This window comes from Macaca thibetana, chromosome 1, assembly GCF_024542745.1.
Source record: "Macaca thibetana thibetana isolate TM-01 chromosome 1, ASM2454274v1, whole genome shotgun sequence".
Classification (NCBI taxonomy): domain Eukaryota; kingdom Metazoa; phylum Chordata; class Mammalia; order Primates; family Cercopithecidae; genus Macaca; species Macaca thibetana.
Window position 1 is genome coordinate 186,979,081 of NC_065578.1, and position 16,872 is coordinate 186,995,952.

The window sequence follows — 16,872 nt, forward strand, 5'->3', positions numbered from 1 at the left end:
ATTGGGAAATTATGAGTGGGAACCATAGAGCTCTGAGGGGAGTAATTGTTTTTGTTTTTTTCAAAAGCTTAATTTGAGTATGATGCCTGTAACAGGTTCAACAGTGGTAGAATAAAGTTTCTACCACTTGTGCAATAGAATACAAAGATCATCCAAAATAGAAGATAAATGAGTCTAGTATTAAATATAGTGGATATTTCCAGATCAGCATGCCCTCGTAGCATAGTTCAAGGGTTAAAATATATCCTGAACTTATTACAGCAATAATCTTTCCAGGTGCATGTTGGACAATGATGAAGCCTAAAGCTGAAAAAGGATATGCGTAAGGCCTTCCTCTAAAAATGAAAATAACGTAATAGCCCGAAAAAATTATAGTCTGGTCACCTTAACATTGATATTTGAAAAGACCAAACTCATTAATCATTTCATTTATAAAATGCTAAACAATCACGGGCGCCAGTGAGTAGTCAGTGGGATTTTAGGAAGAATAAATCAGTCAGACCTATGTAATATTGTTCCATGACAGACTGCCAGGCATTATTGATTGGAAGGGAAGGAAAAAAGACTTTAATCCTGGTCTTAAAGGATGTACTCATAAATAAATCTAGGAAGATATTTTCAAAGTGCATCACTACAAGAATTCTCAACTTCTTAGAAGGCAGAACAGATGGTATTTCATTCTCCTCTTTTCTTTCCTAAAGCAAAAACAAGAGGGTGATTAAGCCTTAGTGAAGCATATAGAAACAGAGAAAAAACAAAGGAAAGGAAGAAATCCTTTACCAAATTGTTGTAAATTGAGAGGGTGTCATTCACATTGCAAGTGGAGAAAACATACTATAAATAAATTTGCAGGTGGATTTATCTTATGCTACATTAGTACAAAAAAAGTCAAAAGCTGGGGAATGTGGGTCCCCCCCAAAAAAGATGAGAAAGGTTCAGGAGACAAAAATCGATTTTGAGACAAAAACTACAAAAATAGACACAAAAAAAGTCATTGTATAACGATATCGGAGTCAATTCAGCAAGAGAACATAACAATTGTAAATATATATGCACCTAACACTAGAGCACCCAGATATATAAAGAAAATATTATTAGAGCTAAAGAGAGAGATGGGCCCCAATACAGTAATAGCTGAAGAGTTCAACATCCCACTTTCAGCACTGGGCAGGTTATCTAGATAGAAAATCAACAAAGAAACATAGGACTTAATGTGCATTATAGATCAATTATATCTAATAGATATTTACATAACATTTCATGCTATGATTGCAGAATACACATTCTTCTCCTCAGTACATGGATAATTCTCAAGGATAGGCCACAAGTTAGGTCACAAATCAAGTCTTCAAAGTTTCAAAAATAATTGAAAACATATCATATTAGTTCATTCTCACACTGCTATAATAAACTACCTAAAACTGGGTAACTGATGAAGAAAATAGGTTTAATTGATTCACAGTTCTACACACTGTACAGAAGCATGGTTGGGAGACCTCAGGAAACTGACAATCATGGCAGAAGGTGAAGGAGAAGCCAGCAAGCACATCCTACCATTGTGGAGCAGAAAAGAGAGATAATGAAGGGGGAAGTGCCACACACTTTCAAACAACCAGATCTCATGAAAACTAGCTCACTATCATGTGAAAACAACATAACAAGTATATTCTCTGACCACAATGGAATTAAACTAAAATAAACAAAAAGAGGAGCTTTGGAAACTATATGAACACATGGAAATAAACAATATGCTCCTGAATGACCAGTGGGTCAATGAAGAAATTAAAAAGAAAATGTCAGCCATGAGCCAAGATTGTGCCACTGCACTCCAGCCTGCATGACAGAGCAAGACTCTGTTCTAGAAAATAATCCTCTTTACAATAGCTACAAATAGAAATAAAATGCATAAGAATAAATTTAATCAAAGAAATGAAAGATCACTACAATAAAAGCTATAGGCTGGGTACAATGAGTCATTCCTGTAATCTCAGAATTTTGAGAGGTCAAGGCAGGAGGATTGCTTGAGCCCAGGAGTTCAATAGAAGACTGGGCAGCATAGTGAGACCCCATTTCTACAAACAAATAAATAAATTTCTTTTAACTTTTAAACTTTACCAAAAAAAAAAAAAAAAAAACTATACATGGAATGCCAAGATGGCCAAATAGTAACAGCTCCGGTCTTTAGCTCCCAGCATGATCAATGCAGAAGATGGGTAATTTTTGCATTTCCAACTGAGGTACCTGGTTCATCTCACTGGGACTGGTTGGACAGTGGGTGCAGCCCACAGAGGGTGAGCCGAAGCAGGGCAGGGCATCACCTCACCCGGGAAGGGCAAGGGGTCAGGGTATTTCCCTTTCCTAGCCAAGGGAAGCCGTGAAGGGCAAGGGGTTGGGGTCTTTCCCTTTCCTAGCCAAGGGAAGTGTGAGACTGTACATGGAAAAACAGGACATTCCCACCTAAATACTGCGCTTTTCCAATGGTCTTAGCAAATGGCACATCAGGAGATCGTATCTGGCGCCTGGTTCGGAGGGTCCCATGCCCACGGAGCCTTGCTCACTACTAGCACAGCAGTCTGAGATCAACCTGAGAGGCAGCAGCCTGGCAGGGAGAGGGGCGTCCACCATTGCTGAGGCTTGAGTAGGTAAACAAAGCAGCTAGGGAAGCTCACACTGGGTGGAGCCCACCGTGGCTCAGCAAGGCCTACTGCTTCTGTTGACTCCACCTCTAGGAGCAGGGCATAGCTGAACAAAAGGCAGCAGAAACTTCTGCAGACTTAAACGTCTCTGTCTGACTGCTCTGAAGAGAGCAGTGGTACTCCCAGCATGGTGTTTGAGCTCTGAGAACAGACAGGCTGCCTCCTCAAGTGGGTCCCTGGCCCCCATGTAGCCTAACTGGGAGACACCTCCCAGTAGGGGCCTACTGATACCTCTTAAAGGCGGGTGCCCCTCTGGGATGAAGCTTTCATAGGAAGGATCAGGCAGTAATATTTTCTGTTCTGCAATATTTGCTGTTCTGCGGCCTCTACTGGTGATACCCAGGCAAAGAGGGTCTAAAGTGGACCTCCAGCAAACTCCAACAGACCTGCAGCTGAGGGACCTGTTAGAAGGAAAACTAACAAACAGAAAGGAATAGTACCAACATCAACAAAAAGGACATCCACACCAAAACCCCATCTGTAGGTCACCAACATCAAAGACCAAGGGTAGATAAAACCACAAAGATGGGGAGAAACCAGAGCAGAAAAGCTGAAAATTCCAAAGACCAGAGCACCTCTTCCCCTCCAAAGGATCGTAGCTCCTCGCCAGCAATGGAACAAAGCTGGATGGAAAATTACTTTGATGAGTTAACAGAAGTAGGCTTCAGAAGGTCAGTAATAACAAACTTCTCCAAGGTGAAAGAGGATGGTCGAACACATCTCAAGGAAGCTAAAAACCTTGAAAAAAGATTAGACGAATGGTTAACTAGAATAAGTAGTGTAGAGAAGACCTTAAATGACCCGATGGAGCTGAAAACCATGGCACGAGAACTATGTGACGCATGCACAAGCTTCAGTAGCCAATTCGATTAACTGAAAGAAAGGATGTCAGTGATTGAAGATCAAATTAATGAAATGAAGCAAGAAGAGAAGTTAGAGACAAAAAAGAGTAAAAAGAAATGAACAAAGCCTCCCAGAAATATGGGACTATGTGAAAAGACCAAATCTACATTTGATTTGCATACCTGAAAGTGACAGGGAGAATGGAACCAAGTTGGAAAACACTCTTCAGGATATTATCCAGGAGAACTTCCCCAACCTAGCAAGGCAGGCCAACATTCAAATTCAGAAAATACAGAGGACACCACATAAATACTCCTCGAGAAGAGCAACCCCAAGATACATAATTGTCAGATTCACCAAGGTTGAAATGAAGGAAAAAATATTAAGGGCAGCCAGAGAGAAAGTTCGGGTTACCCACAAACAGAAACCCATCAGACAAAGAGTGGATCTCTCTGCAGAAACCCTACAAGCCAGAAGAGAGTAGGGGCCAATAATCAACATTCTGAAAGAAAATTTTCAACCCAGAATTTCATATCCAGCCAAACTAAGCTTCATAAGTGAAGGAGAAATAAAATTTTTTACAGACAATCAAATGCTGAGAGATTTTGTCACCACAAGGCCTGCCTTACAAAAGCTCCTGAAGGAAGCACTAAACATGGAAAGGAACAATGGGTACCAGTCACTGCAAAATCATGCCAAATTGTAAAGACCGTCAATGGTAGGAAGAAACTACATCGACTAATGGGCAAAATAACCAGCTAACATCATAATGTCAGGATCAAATGAACACATAACAATATCAACCTTAAATGTAAATGGGCTAAATGTCCCAATTAAAAGACACAGAACCAGCCCAAATGTCCATCAATGATAGACTGGATAAAGAAAATGTAGCACATATACACCATGGAATACTATGCAGCCATAAGAAAGGATGAGTTCATGTCCTTTGCAGGGACATGGATGAAGCTGGAAACCATCATTCTCAGCAAACTATCATAAGGACAAAAAACCAAACACCCCATGTTCTCACTCATAGGTGGGAACTGAACAATGAGAATACTTGGACACAGGGCGGGGAGCATCACACACCAGGGCCTGCCAGAGGATGGGGGACTGGGGGAGGGATAGCATTAGGAGAAAGATCTAATGTAAATGATGAGTTGATGGATGCAGCAAACCAACATGGCACATGTACACCTATGTAACAAACCTGCACATTGTGCACATGTACCCTAGAACTTAAAGTATAATAATTAAAAAAACTATAAAACACTGATGTAAGAAATTAAAAAGGACACAATATATTTAAAAATCCATATTCATATATTCAAAACATCAATTTTTTATTTCAATAGTTTTGGGGATATAGGTGGCTTTTGGTTACATGGATGAGTTCTTGGTGGTGAATTCTGGAATTTGTAATGCACCCATCACCTGAGCAGTGTACACCATACCTAATATGTTGTCTTTTATCCCTCATCCTCCTCTCAACTTCCCCCACCCCAAGTCCTCAAAGTTCATTATATCACTCTGTAGGTTTTTGCATCCTCATAGCTTAGCTCCCACTTACAAGTGAAAACATATGGTATTTGGTTTTCCATTCCTGAGTTACATAACTTAAAATAACGACCTCTAACTCTATCCAAGTTGCTGCAAGACATTATTTTGTTCCTTTAAATGGCTGAGTAGTATTTCCTGATGTATATATACCACACTTTCTTTACCCACCCATTGGTCAATAGGCAGGTTAGTTCCATATCCTTACAATTGTGAACTATACTGCTATAAATATGCATGTACATGTGTCTTTTTCATATAATAATTTCTTTTCCTTTGGGTAGATACCTAGTAGCGGGATTGCTGGATTAAATGATAGATCTATGTTAAGTTCTTTAAGGAGTCTCCATAATGTTTTTCATAGTGATTGCACTAATTTACATTCCCACCAGCAGCGTAAATGTGCTCCCTTTTCACCACATCCATACCAATATCTATTGTTTTTTGACTTTTTAATTATGTCCATTCATGCAGGAGTAAGGTGGTATCATGTGGTTTTAATTTGCATTTCCCTGATGATGAGTAAAGTTGAGCATTTGTTCATGTTTGTTGGCTGTTTGTATGAAGGGGTGGCCTGCCCCTCCACACCTGTGGGTATATCTCATCAGGTGGGACAAGAGATTCAGAAAAGAAATAAGACACAGAGACAAAGTATAGAGAAACAACAGTGGGCCCAGGAAACCGGCACTCAGCATACCAAGGATCTGCACCAGCACCAGTCTCTGAGTTCCCTCAGTTTTTATTGATTATTATTTTCACTATCTCAGCAAGAGGAATGCAGTAAGAGAGCAGGTTGATAATAGGGAAAAGTCAGCAAGAAAACATGTGAGCAAAAGAATATGTGTCATAATTAAGTTCAAGGGGAGGTACTATGCCTGGATGTGCACATAGGCCAGATTTATGTTTTTATCTACCCAAACATCTCAGTGGAGTAAAGAATAACAAAGCAGCATTGCTGCCAACATGTCTCGCCTCCTGCCATAGGGCAGTTTTTTTCCTATCTCAGAATTGAACAAATGTACAATCGGGTTTTATACCGAGACATTCAGTTCCCAGGGACAGGCAGGAGACAGTGGCCTTCCTCTATCTCAACTGCAAGAGGATTTCCTCTCTTACTAATTTACTTAAGCACAGACCCTTCATGCATGTCAGACTGGGGGACAGTCAGGTCTTTCTCATCCCTCGAGGTCATATTTCAGACTATCACATGGGGAGAAACCTTGGACAATACCCTGCTTTCCAGGGCAGAGGTCCCTGTGGCTTTCCACAGTGCATTGTGCCCTTGGTTTATTGAAACTAGAGAATGGCAATGACTTACCAAGCATACTGCTTGTAAACATTTTGTTAACAAGGCACATCCTGCACAGCTCTAGATCTCTTAAACCTTGATTCCATACAACGCATGTTTTTGTGAGCTCAAAGTTGGGGCAAAGTGGCTGGGGCAATGTGGCTGGGGCAAAGTTACAGATTAACAACATCTCAGGGCAAAGCAATTGTTCAGGGTACAGGTCAAAATGGAGTTTCTTATGTCTTCCCCTTCTACATAGACACAGTAACAGTCTGATCTTTCTTTTCCCTACATTTGTATATCATTTTTTTTCTTGTTGATTTGTTTGAGTTCCTTGTAGATTCTGGATACTAGTTGTTTATTGGATGCATAGTTTGTGAATATTTTCTCCCACTCTGTAAGTTATCTGTTTATTCTGCTAATTATGTCTTTGGCTGTGCAAAAGCTTTTTAGTTTAACCAGGTCCCATTGATTTATATTTGTTTTTATTGAATTTGCTTTTGGGGCCTTAGTAATGAATTCTTTGCCTAAGCCAATTTCCAGAAGAGTTTTTCCAATGTTATCTTCTAGAATTTTTATGATTTCAGGTCTTAGATTTAAATCTCTTATGCAGCTTGAGTTGATTTTTGTATACGGTGAGAAAAGAGGATCCAGTTTCATTCTTCTACATGCGGCTTGCCAGTTTTCCCAGCAACATTTATTGAATAGGATTGTTCTTTCCCCCAGTTGATGTTTTTGTGTGTTTTGTCAAAGATCAGTAGGCTGTAAGTATTTTGGCATTATTTCTGGGTTCCCTATTCTGTTTAAGTGCCTATTTTTATACCAGTACCATGCCGTTTTGGTAGCCACAGGCTTCTAGTATAGTTTGAAGTTTGTAATGTGATGCCTCCACATTTATTAATTTTTCTTAGTATTGCTTTTGCTGTGTAGGTTCTTTTTTGGTTTCATATGGATTTTAGGATTATTTTTCCTAGGTCTGTGAAAAATGGTGGTGGCATTTTGATGAGAATTGCATTGAATCTTAGATTGCTTTGGATGGTATGGTCATTTTCACAATATTGATTCTTTCCATCCATGAGCATGGGATGTATTTACATTTGTTTGTGTCATTTATGATTTATTTTAGCAGTGCTTTGTAGTTTTCCTTGTAGAGATCTTTCACCCGTTGGGTTAAGTATAATCCTTGGGGGTTTGTTGTTGTTGTTGTTGTTGTTGCTGCTGCTGCTGCTGTCACTGCTGCTGCTGTTTTTGCAGCTGTTGCAAAAGGGATTGAGTTCTTGATTTGATTCTTAGCTTAGTCATTGTTGGTGTATAGCAGTGCTACTGATTTGTATACGCTGATTTTGTAATCTGAAACTTTGCTGCTAGGAGCCTTTTGGATGAGTCGTTGGGGTTTTCTAGATATACAACCATATCACTGGCGAACAGTGACAGCTTGACTCCCTCTTTTCCAATTTGAATGCTCTTTGTTTCTTTCTCTCGTCCTATTGCTCTAGCTAGGGTTTCCAGTACTATGTTGAACAGCAATGGTGAAAGTGGGCAACCTTGTCTTGTTCTAGTCCTCAGGGGTAATGCTTTTAACCTTTCCCCCATTCAGTATGATGTTGGCTGTGGGTTTGTCATATGTGGCTTTTATTACTTTGAGGTAAGTCCCTCCTGTGCTTATTTTGTTGAGGGATTTTATCATAAAGGGATGCTGGATTTTATCAAATCCTTTTTCTGTATCTATTGAAATAGTCATATGGCTTTTGTTTTTAATTCTGCTTATGTGGTATATCACATTTATTGACTTGCATATGTTAAACAATCGCTGAATCTCTGGGATGAAACCCTTTTGATAATGATGTATTATTTTTTTGATGTGCTGTTGGATTCAGCCAGCTAGCATTTTGTTGAGGACTTTTGCATCTATGTTCATCAGGGATATTGGTCTGTAGTGTTCTTTTATTTTGTTATGTTCTTTCCTAGTTTTGGTACTAGGGCGATATTGCCTTCATAGAATTATTTTGAAAGAATTTCTTCTTTCTATATATTTTGGAACAGTTTCAGTATGCTTTGTACCAATTATTTGAATGCCTGGTAGAATTCAGGTGTGAATCCATCTAGTCTTGGGCTTCTTTTTGTTGGCAATTTTTTTGTTAGTGATTCAACCTCACTCTTGTTGTTGGTTTGTTCAGGGTTTCTATTTCTTCCTAATTTGATCTAGGAGGGTTGTATGTTTCTAGGAATTTATCCATTTCCTCTAGATTTTCTGCTTTGTGTGCATAAAGGAGTTTATAGTAGCTTTGAATGATCTTGCGAATTTCTGTGGTATCGGTTGTAATAGCTCCAGTTTCGTTTCTAATTGAGCTTATTTGGATTATATCCTTTCTTTTTGCCATTAATCTCACCAGTGGTCTATTAATTTTGTTTCCAGTTTTCAAAGAATCTTTTGGCTGTGCAAAAGCTTTCTAGTTTAACAAGGTCCCATTGATTTATATTTGTTTTTATTGAATTTGCTTTTGGGGCCTTAGTAATGAATTCTTTGCCTAAGCCAATTTCCAGAAGAGTTCTTCCAATGTTATCTTCTAGAATTTTTATGATTTCAGGTCTTAGATTTAAGTCTCTGATGCATCTTGAGTTGATTTTTGTATACGGTGAAAGAAGAGGATCCAGTTTCATTCTTCTACATGTGGCTTACCAGTTTTCCCAGCAATATTTATTGAATAGGATTGTCCTTTCAGGTTCAAGCAATTCTCCTGCCTCAACCTCCAGAGTAGCTGGGACTACAGGCACACACCACCACGCCCAGCTAATTTTTTGTATTTTTAGTGGAGATGGGGTTTCACCAGCTTTTTGTTTCATTTATCTTTTGTATTTTTTTAAACAATTTCATTTAGTTCTGCTCTAATCTTGGTTATTCTGTTCCTCTGCTGGCTTTGGGTTTAGTTTTTTCTTGTTTCTCTAGTTCCTTGAGGAGTGATATTCAGTTGTCAATTTGTGCTCTTTCAGACTTTTTGATGTAGGTGTTTAATGCTATGAGCATTCCTCTTAGCACTGCTTTTGCTGTACCCCAGATGTTTTGATAACTTGTGCCAATAGTATCATTCATTTCAAATAATTTAAAATTTTTCTTTCTTTCTTTTTTTTTTTTTTTTTGACAGAGTCTCACTCTGTCACCAGGCTGGAGTGCAGTGGCATGATCTCAGCTCACTGCAACCTCCGCTTCCCAGGTTCAAGCAATTCTCCTGCCTCAGCCTCCAGAGTAGCTGGGACTACAGGCACGTACCACCACGTCCAGCTAATTTTTTGTATTTTTTAGTGGAGATGGGGTTTCACCAAGCTGGCCACACTTGTCTCGAACTCCTGACCTTGTGATCCTCCCACCTCAGCTTCTGAAAGTGCTGGGATTACAGGCGTAAGCCACCATGCCTGGCCAATTTTTAAATGTTCATCTTGGTTTCCTTGCTAACCCAAAAATCATTGAAGAGCAGACTATTTAATTTCCATGTATCTTTATAGTTTTGAGGACTCCTTTTAGAGTTGATTTTCAGTTTGATTCTACTGTGATCTAAGAAGATATCTGATCTGATTTCAACTTTCTTAAATTGACTGAGACTTGTTTCGTGGCCTATCATATGATCTACCTTGGAGAATGTTGATGTGCTGATGAGAAAAATGCATATTCTACCACTGTTGGAAAGAATGTTCTATAACTATCTGTTAATTCCATTTGTCCTGGGGTATTGTTTAAGTTCATTGTTTCTTTGTTGACTTTCTGTCTTGATTATCAGTCTAGTGCTGTCAGTGGAGTATTGAAGTCCCCAGATATTATTATGTTGCTGTCTATCCAATTTCTTAGGTCTAGTAGTAATTATTCTAGAAATCTGGGAGCTCCAGTATTAGATGTATATAAATTTAGGACTGTAACATCTTCTTGTTGGACTGGTCCTTTTATCATTATATAATGTCCTTCTTTGTGTGTGTGTGTGTGGTTTTTTTTTTTTTTTTTTTTTTTTTTTTTTTTTTTTTTTTTTTTTTTTTTTTTACTATTGCTGCTTTAAACTCCATTTTGTCTGATACAAGAATAGCAGCTCCTGCTCATTTTTGGTTTCTATTTACATGGAGTATCTTTTTCCACCCCTTTAACTTGAGTTCATATGAATCTTTATGTGTTAGGTGAGTCTCCTGAAGACAGCAGATATTTGGTGGTGGTTGTTTTTCTTGTTACCCATTCTGCCATTCTGTGTTTTTAAGTGGATTATTTAAGACATTTATATTCAAAGTTAATATTAAGATGTGAGGTGCTATTCTATTCATCATACTAGTTGTTACCTAGATATTGTTTTTTTTTTCATTGCGTTATTGTTTTATAGACTTTGTGAGTTGTATGCTTTCAGAAGGTTCTGTTTTGGTGTATATCTAGCTTTTGTGTCAAGATTTAGAACTTTTTTTGCATCTGTTGTAGTTCTGGTTTGGTAGTTACAAATTTCCTTAACATTTGTTTCTCTGAAAAAGATTTTATTTCTTCTTCATTAGGGAAGCTTTCCTGGATATAACATTCTTAGCTGAGAATTATTCTGTTTAAGGAGGCTAAAGATAGGACCCAATACCATCTAGCTTGTAAGGTTTCTGCTGAAGTCTGATGTTAGTCTGATAGGTTTACCTTTACATGTTACCTGATGCTTTTATCTCACAGTTCTTTGAATTCTTTCCTTCATGTTGACTTTAGGTAACCTGATGATTATGTACCTTGGTAGTTATCTTTTTGCAATGAATTTCCCAGGAGTTCTTTAAGCTTCTTGTATTTGGATACATAAATCTCCAGCAAGGTCCATACTACTTAGTGGTATCTACAGGTTCAATGCAATACCCATCAAAATACCAATGATATTCTTCACAGAAGTAGGAAAAAACCCTAAAATGTATATGGAACTACAAAATACACAGAATAACCACAGACATCTTTAAGAAAAAAAAATGAAACTGGAGAAATCACATTATCTGCCTTCAAGTTATACTACAGAGCTATAAGAACAAAAACATCATTGTGCTAGTATAAAAATAGGCACAAAGACCAGTGGTACAGAAGAAAATAACTCACAAATAAATCCACAAATCTAGAGTAAACTCAGTTTTGACAAAAATGCCAGGAGCATACATTGGAGAATGGAGAATATCTTCAATAAATGGTGCTAAGAAAACTGGATGTCCATAGGCAGAAGAATGAAACTAGACAGCTATCTCTTGCCATACACAAAAATCAAATGAAAATGGATCAAAGACTTAAATAGAAGACCTCAAACTAAGAAACCACTAAAACAAACATTGAGGAAACCCTCCAGGACATTGACCTGGGCTAAGATTTCTTGAGTAATACCCCACAAGCACAGGCAACCAATGAAAAAATGGACAAATGTGATCACATTAACTTAAAAAGCTTCTGCACAGCAAAAGAAACAATCAACAAAGTGAAGAGAAAACCTACAGAATGGGAGAAAATATTTGTAAACTATCTATCTGTGAAGGGATTAATAATCCAATAAGAAAAATTAATAACTCACTAGGAAAAAAATCTAAAAATCCAATGGAAAAATAGGCAAAATATCTTAATAGACATTTCTTAAAAGCTGTACAAATGGCCAACAGGTATATGAAAATGGGCTCAACATTACTGATCGCCAGAGAAATGCAAGTCAAAACCATAATGTGATATCATTTCACCCCAGTTAAAATTGTTTTTATCTGTGAGATATCTGCACTCCCATATTTATTGTAGAATTATTTACAATAGCCAAGATTTGGAAAGACCTAAGTGTCTATCAACAGAGAAATGGTTAAATAAAATGTGGTACAGATACACATTGGAGTACTATTCAGCCATAAAAAAGAGTGAGATCTTGTCATTTGCAACAACGTGAATGGAACTGGAAGATATTGTGTTACATGAAATGAGCCAGGAACATAAAGACAAACTTACACATATTCTCATTCATTTGTGGGAGCTAAAAATTAAAACAACTGAACCCATGGACATAGAGAGTAGGTGGATGGTTACTAGAGGCTGGGAAGAGTAGTAGCAAGGTGGAGAAGAGAGGATGGGTAATGAGTACAAAAATATAGTTTGACAGAATGAATAAGATCTAGTATTTGATACCACAACAGAGTGACTATAGTCAAAAATAATTAATAGTACTTTTAAAAATAACTGAAAGAGTATAATTGGAATGTTTGTAACACAAAGAAATCATAAATGCTTCAGGATGGATGGATACCCCATTTACCTTGATATGATCATTACACACATTGTATGCCTGTATCAAAATATCTCATGTATCCCATAAATATATACATATATATTATGTACTCATAAAATTAAAAATAAAAATAGGCTGGGTACAGTGGCTCTTGCCTGTAATTTCAGCACTTTTGGAGGCCAAAACGGGTGGATAGCCTGAGGTCAGAAGTTCAAGACCAGCCTTACCAAGATGGAGAAACCCCATCTATACTAAAAATACAAAATTAACTAGGCATGGTGGTGCATGGCTGTAATCCAAGCTACTTGGGAGGCTGAGGCAGGAGAATCACTTGAACCTGGGAGGCGAAGGTTGCAATGAGTCAAGATCATGCCATTCACTCCAGCATGGTCAACAAGAGCAAAACTCTGTCTCAAAAAAATAAAAAAAACAAATTGCAAAGAAAGAAAATAAGCTCTAGCAGAAGGATGCCCATGCGTACCCCACTACCATGCCACTACTAGCACATGTATGCGGATGCCACCAGCCCACTCCCATCAGTGCCCCACTACAACCAACACATGTGCACCCTGCACACTGCCACAGCTGCTGGCACACGTTCCCACACCCCTTCAAAACACTTTGGTTGGCACCTCCCATCAGACTGTTGGAGCCAGTAGAGAAGAATCACCTCAACCCCTTAAGCACAACAGGTTTCTAACCTCAAGGGGCCAGAGAACAAAGCTGTGGGCCCAGTATCAGCCCCCCAGGGACAGAACACACAATCCATGAGTTTTCAGATGAGCCTTGGCTCCCTGAAATCTTCCAGAATCCATGCCAGCTGACTGAACCCACCTTACACCACAAGCAAACCCCCAAGCTAAGATCATGCCACTGCACTCCAACCTGGGCAACAGAGACAGACCCTGTCCCTAAAATAAAACATAAATAAAAGAATATCAACCCACACAAATAAAAAAGAACCAGTGCAAGAACTCCGGCAACTGAAAAAGCCAGAGGGTCTTTTTACCTCCAAACAACTGCACTGGATTCCCAGCAATGGTTGTTAATCAAGCTGAAATGGCTGAAATGACATAGAATTCAGAATATGAATAGCAGTGAAGATCATTGATATTCAGGAGAGAGCTGAAACCCAATCCAAGGAATCCAAGGAATACAATCAAACAAAAAGAGAGCTGAAAGACAAAATGGTCATTGTAAAAAAGAACCAAACTCATCTAGACCTGAATAATAATAGAGCTGAAAAGGCACACTACAAGAATTTCACAATACAATTGCAACTATTAACAGCAGTATAGACCAAATTGAGAAAAGAATCTCAGAGTTTGAAGATTGGTTCACCAAATTAACTCAATCAGATATAAGTAAAGAAAAAAGAATAAACACAGTATGTGATTAAGTATATAGACCACACATATGACTCACTGAAAGACAGGGAGAGAAAGAAAACAACTTGGAAACATATTTGAGAATATCATCCATGAAAATTTCTCCAACCTTGCTAGAAAGGTCAATATTAAAATTCAGGAAATGCAGAGAACCCCTGCAAGATACTATACAAGACAACCATCCTGAAGATACATGGTCATCAGATTCTCCAGGATCAAAGAAAAAAATATTAATCCGCTAGAGAAAAGAAGCAGATCACCTACAAAGTGAATTGCATCAGGCCAACAGGGTACTTTTTAGCAGAAACCCTACAGGCCAAAAGAGATTGAGGGCCTGTATTAAGCATTCTTAAAGAAAAAGACTCCAACCAAGAATTACATATTCAGACAAACTAAGTTTTTTAAGTGAAGAAGAAATAAAATCCTTTCAGACAAACAAATGCTAAAGGAATTCATAATCACCAGACTTGCCTTACAAGAGGTTCTGAAGGGTGTGCCAAATATGGAAACAAAGGACTGTTACCAGTCACGACCAAAAAAAACACTTAAGTACATAGAGCACTGACACTATAAAACCATCACACACTCAAGTCTGCAGAATAACCAGCTAACAACACAATGACAAGATCAGATCCACACATATCCACATTAACCTTGAAAGTAAATGATAGAAATGTCCCAATTAAGAGACACAGTGTAGTAAGTTGGATAAAGAAGCAAGACCCGATTGTATGCTGTTTTCAAGAGACCCATTTCATGTGCAATAACACCTTTGGGCTTAAGTAAAGGGATGAAGAAAAATCTACCAAACAAGCACAAAACAAACAAACAAGTAAAAAAGTAGGGGTTATTATTCTAATTTCAGACAAAACAGATGTTAAAGCAAAAATCATTTAAAAACAAAAACAAAGGCCATTACAGAATGGTAAAGGTTTCAATACAACCAAAGGCCCTAAATATTCTAAATATATATGCACCCAACACAGAAACACCCAGATTCATAAAGCAAGTTCTTAGAAACTTTCAAAGATACTTAGACTCCCACACAATAGTAGTGGAGATGTCAAAACCCCACTGACAGTATTAGACAGATTATTGAGGCAGAAAATTAACAAAGATAGTCAGGACTGAACTCAGCACTGGATTTAACGTACCTGACAGACATCTACAGAACTCTCCACCCAAAAATAACAGAATATACATTCTTTTCATTGCCAAATGGCACATACTCAGAAACTGACTACACAACTAGCCATAAAACAATCCTCACCACATTCAAATAAACCAAAACCAACCAACCACACTCTCAGACCACAGAATAAAAGAAGATAAATCAATAATAAGAAGATCATTCAAAACCATACAATTACATAGAAATTAACCTGTTCCTGAATGGCACTGGGGCAGACAATAAAATTAAGGCAGAAATCAAGAAATTCTTTTAAACTAATGAGAACAAAGATACAACATACCAGAATCTCCAGAAAACAGGCAAAGCAGTTTAAGAAGAAAGTTTATAGTGCCAAATACCCACATCAAAATGTTAGAAAGATCTCAAGTTAACAACCTAACATTATACCTACAGGAACTAGAAAAACAAGAGCAAACCAACCCCAAAGCCACCAGCAGACAAGAAACAACCAAAATAAGAGCTGAACTGAATGAATCTGAGATGTGAAAAGCCATTCAAAAATTCAGCAAAACTTGAAATTTGTTATTTGAGAGAATAACTAAGATTGATAGGATGCCAGCTAGATTAACAAAGAAAGAGAGAGAAAATCCAAACAAACACAATCAGAAATGAGAAAAGGGATGTTATCACTGATCTCTCAGAAATACAAAAGAAAAAAACTCTCAAAGACTATTACAAACACCTCTATGCACACAGAGTAGAAAATGTACAAGAAATGCATACATTCCTGGAAGCATACAACCTTCCAAGATTGAACTGAGAAGAAATTCAAACCCTAAACAGATCAATAATGAGTTTCAAAATTTAATCAATAATAAAAAGCTTACCAACCAGAGAAAGCCCAGAACCAGATGGATTCACAGCCAAATGCTACCAGACCTGGGGAAAAGTGCTAATACCATTTCTATAGAAACTATTTCAAGAAATTGAGGAGGACAGACTCTTCCCTAATTCATTCTACAGGCCAGCATCATTCTAATACCAAAACCTGGCAGAGACAACACAAAAAGAAAACTTCAGGCCAATATCCCTGATGAACATCAATGCAAAAATTCTCAACAAAATGCCAGCAATCTGAATACAGCAGCACATCAAAAAGCTAACCCACCATGATAGGCTCTAATGCTGAGATGCAAGGTTGGTTCAACATATACAAATCAATAAATGTGATTCAACACAAAAACAGAAGTAAAATCAAAAACTACAAGATCATCTCAATAGAGGCAGAAAAGGCTTATGATAAAATTCAACATTCCTTCACTTTAAAAATGCTCAACAAACTAGATATTGAAAGAACACACCTCAAAATAATAAGAGCCATCTATGACAAACCCACAGCCAACATCATACTGAATAGGCAAAAGCTGGAAGCTTTTCTTTTGAAAACTTAAACAAGACAAGGATGTCAACTCTCACCCCTCCTAATCAGCACAGTTGACTTCCAGTAAACTGGAAATCCTAGCCAGAGCAATCAGGCAAGAGAAGGAAATAAAAGGTCTCAAAATGTGAAGATAGAAAGTAAAACTATCTGTTTGCAGACAATATGATCTTATGTCTATAAAATCGCACAGTCTCTGCCCCAAAGCTTTTAGACCTAATAAGCAACTTCAGGAAGGTTTTTGCATACAAAATCAATGTAATCAATAGCCTTTCTATATACCAACAACTT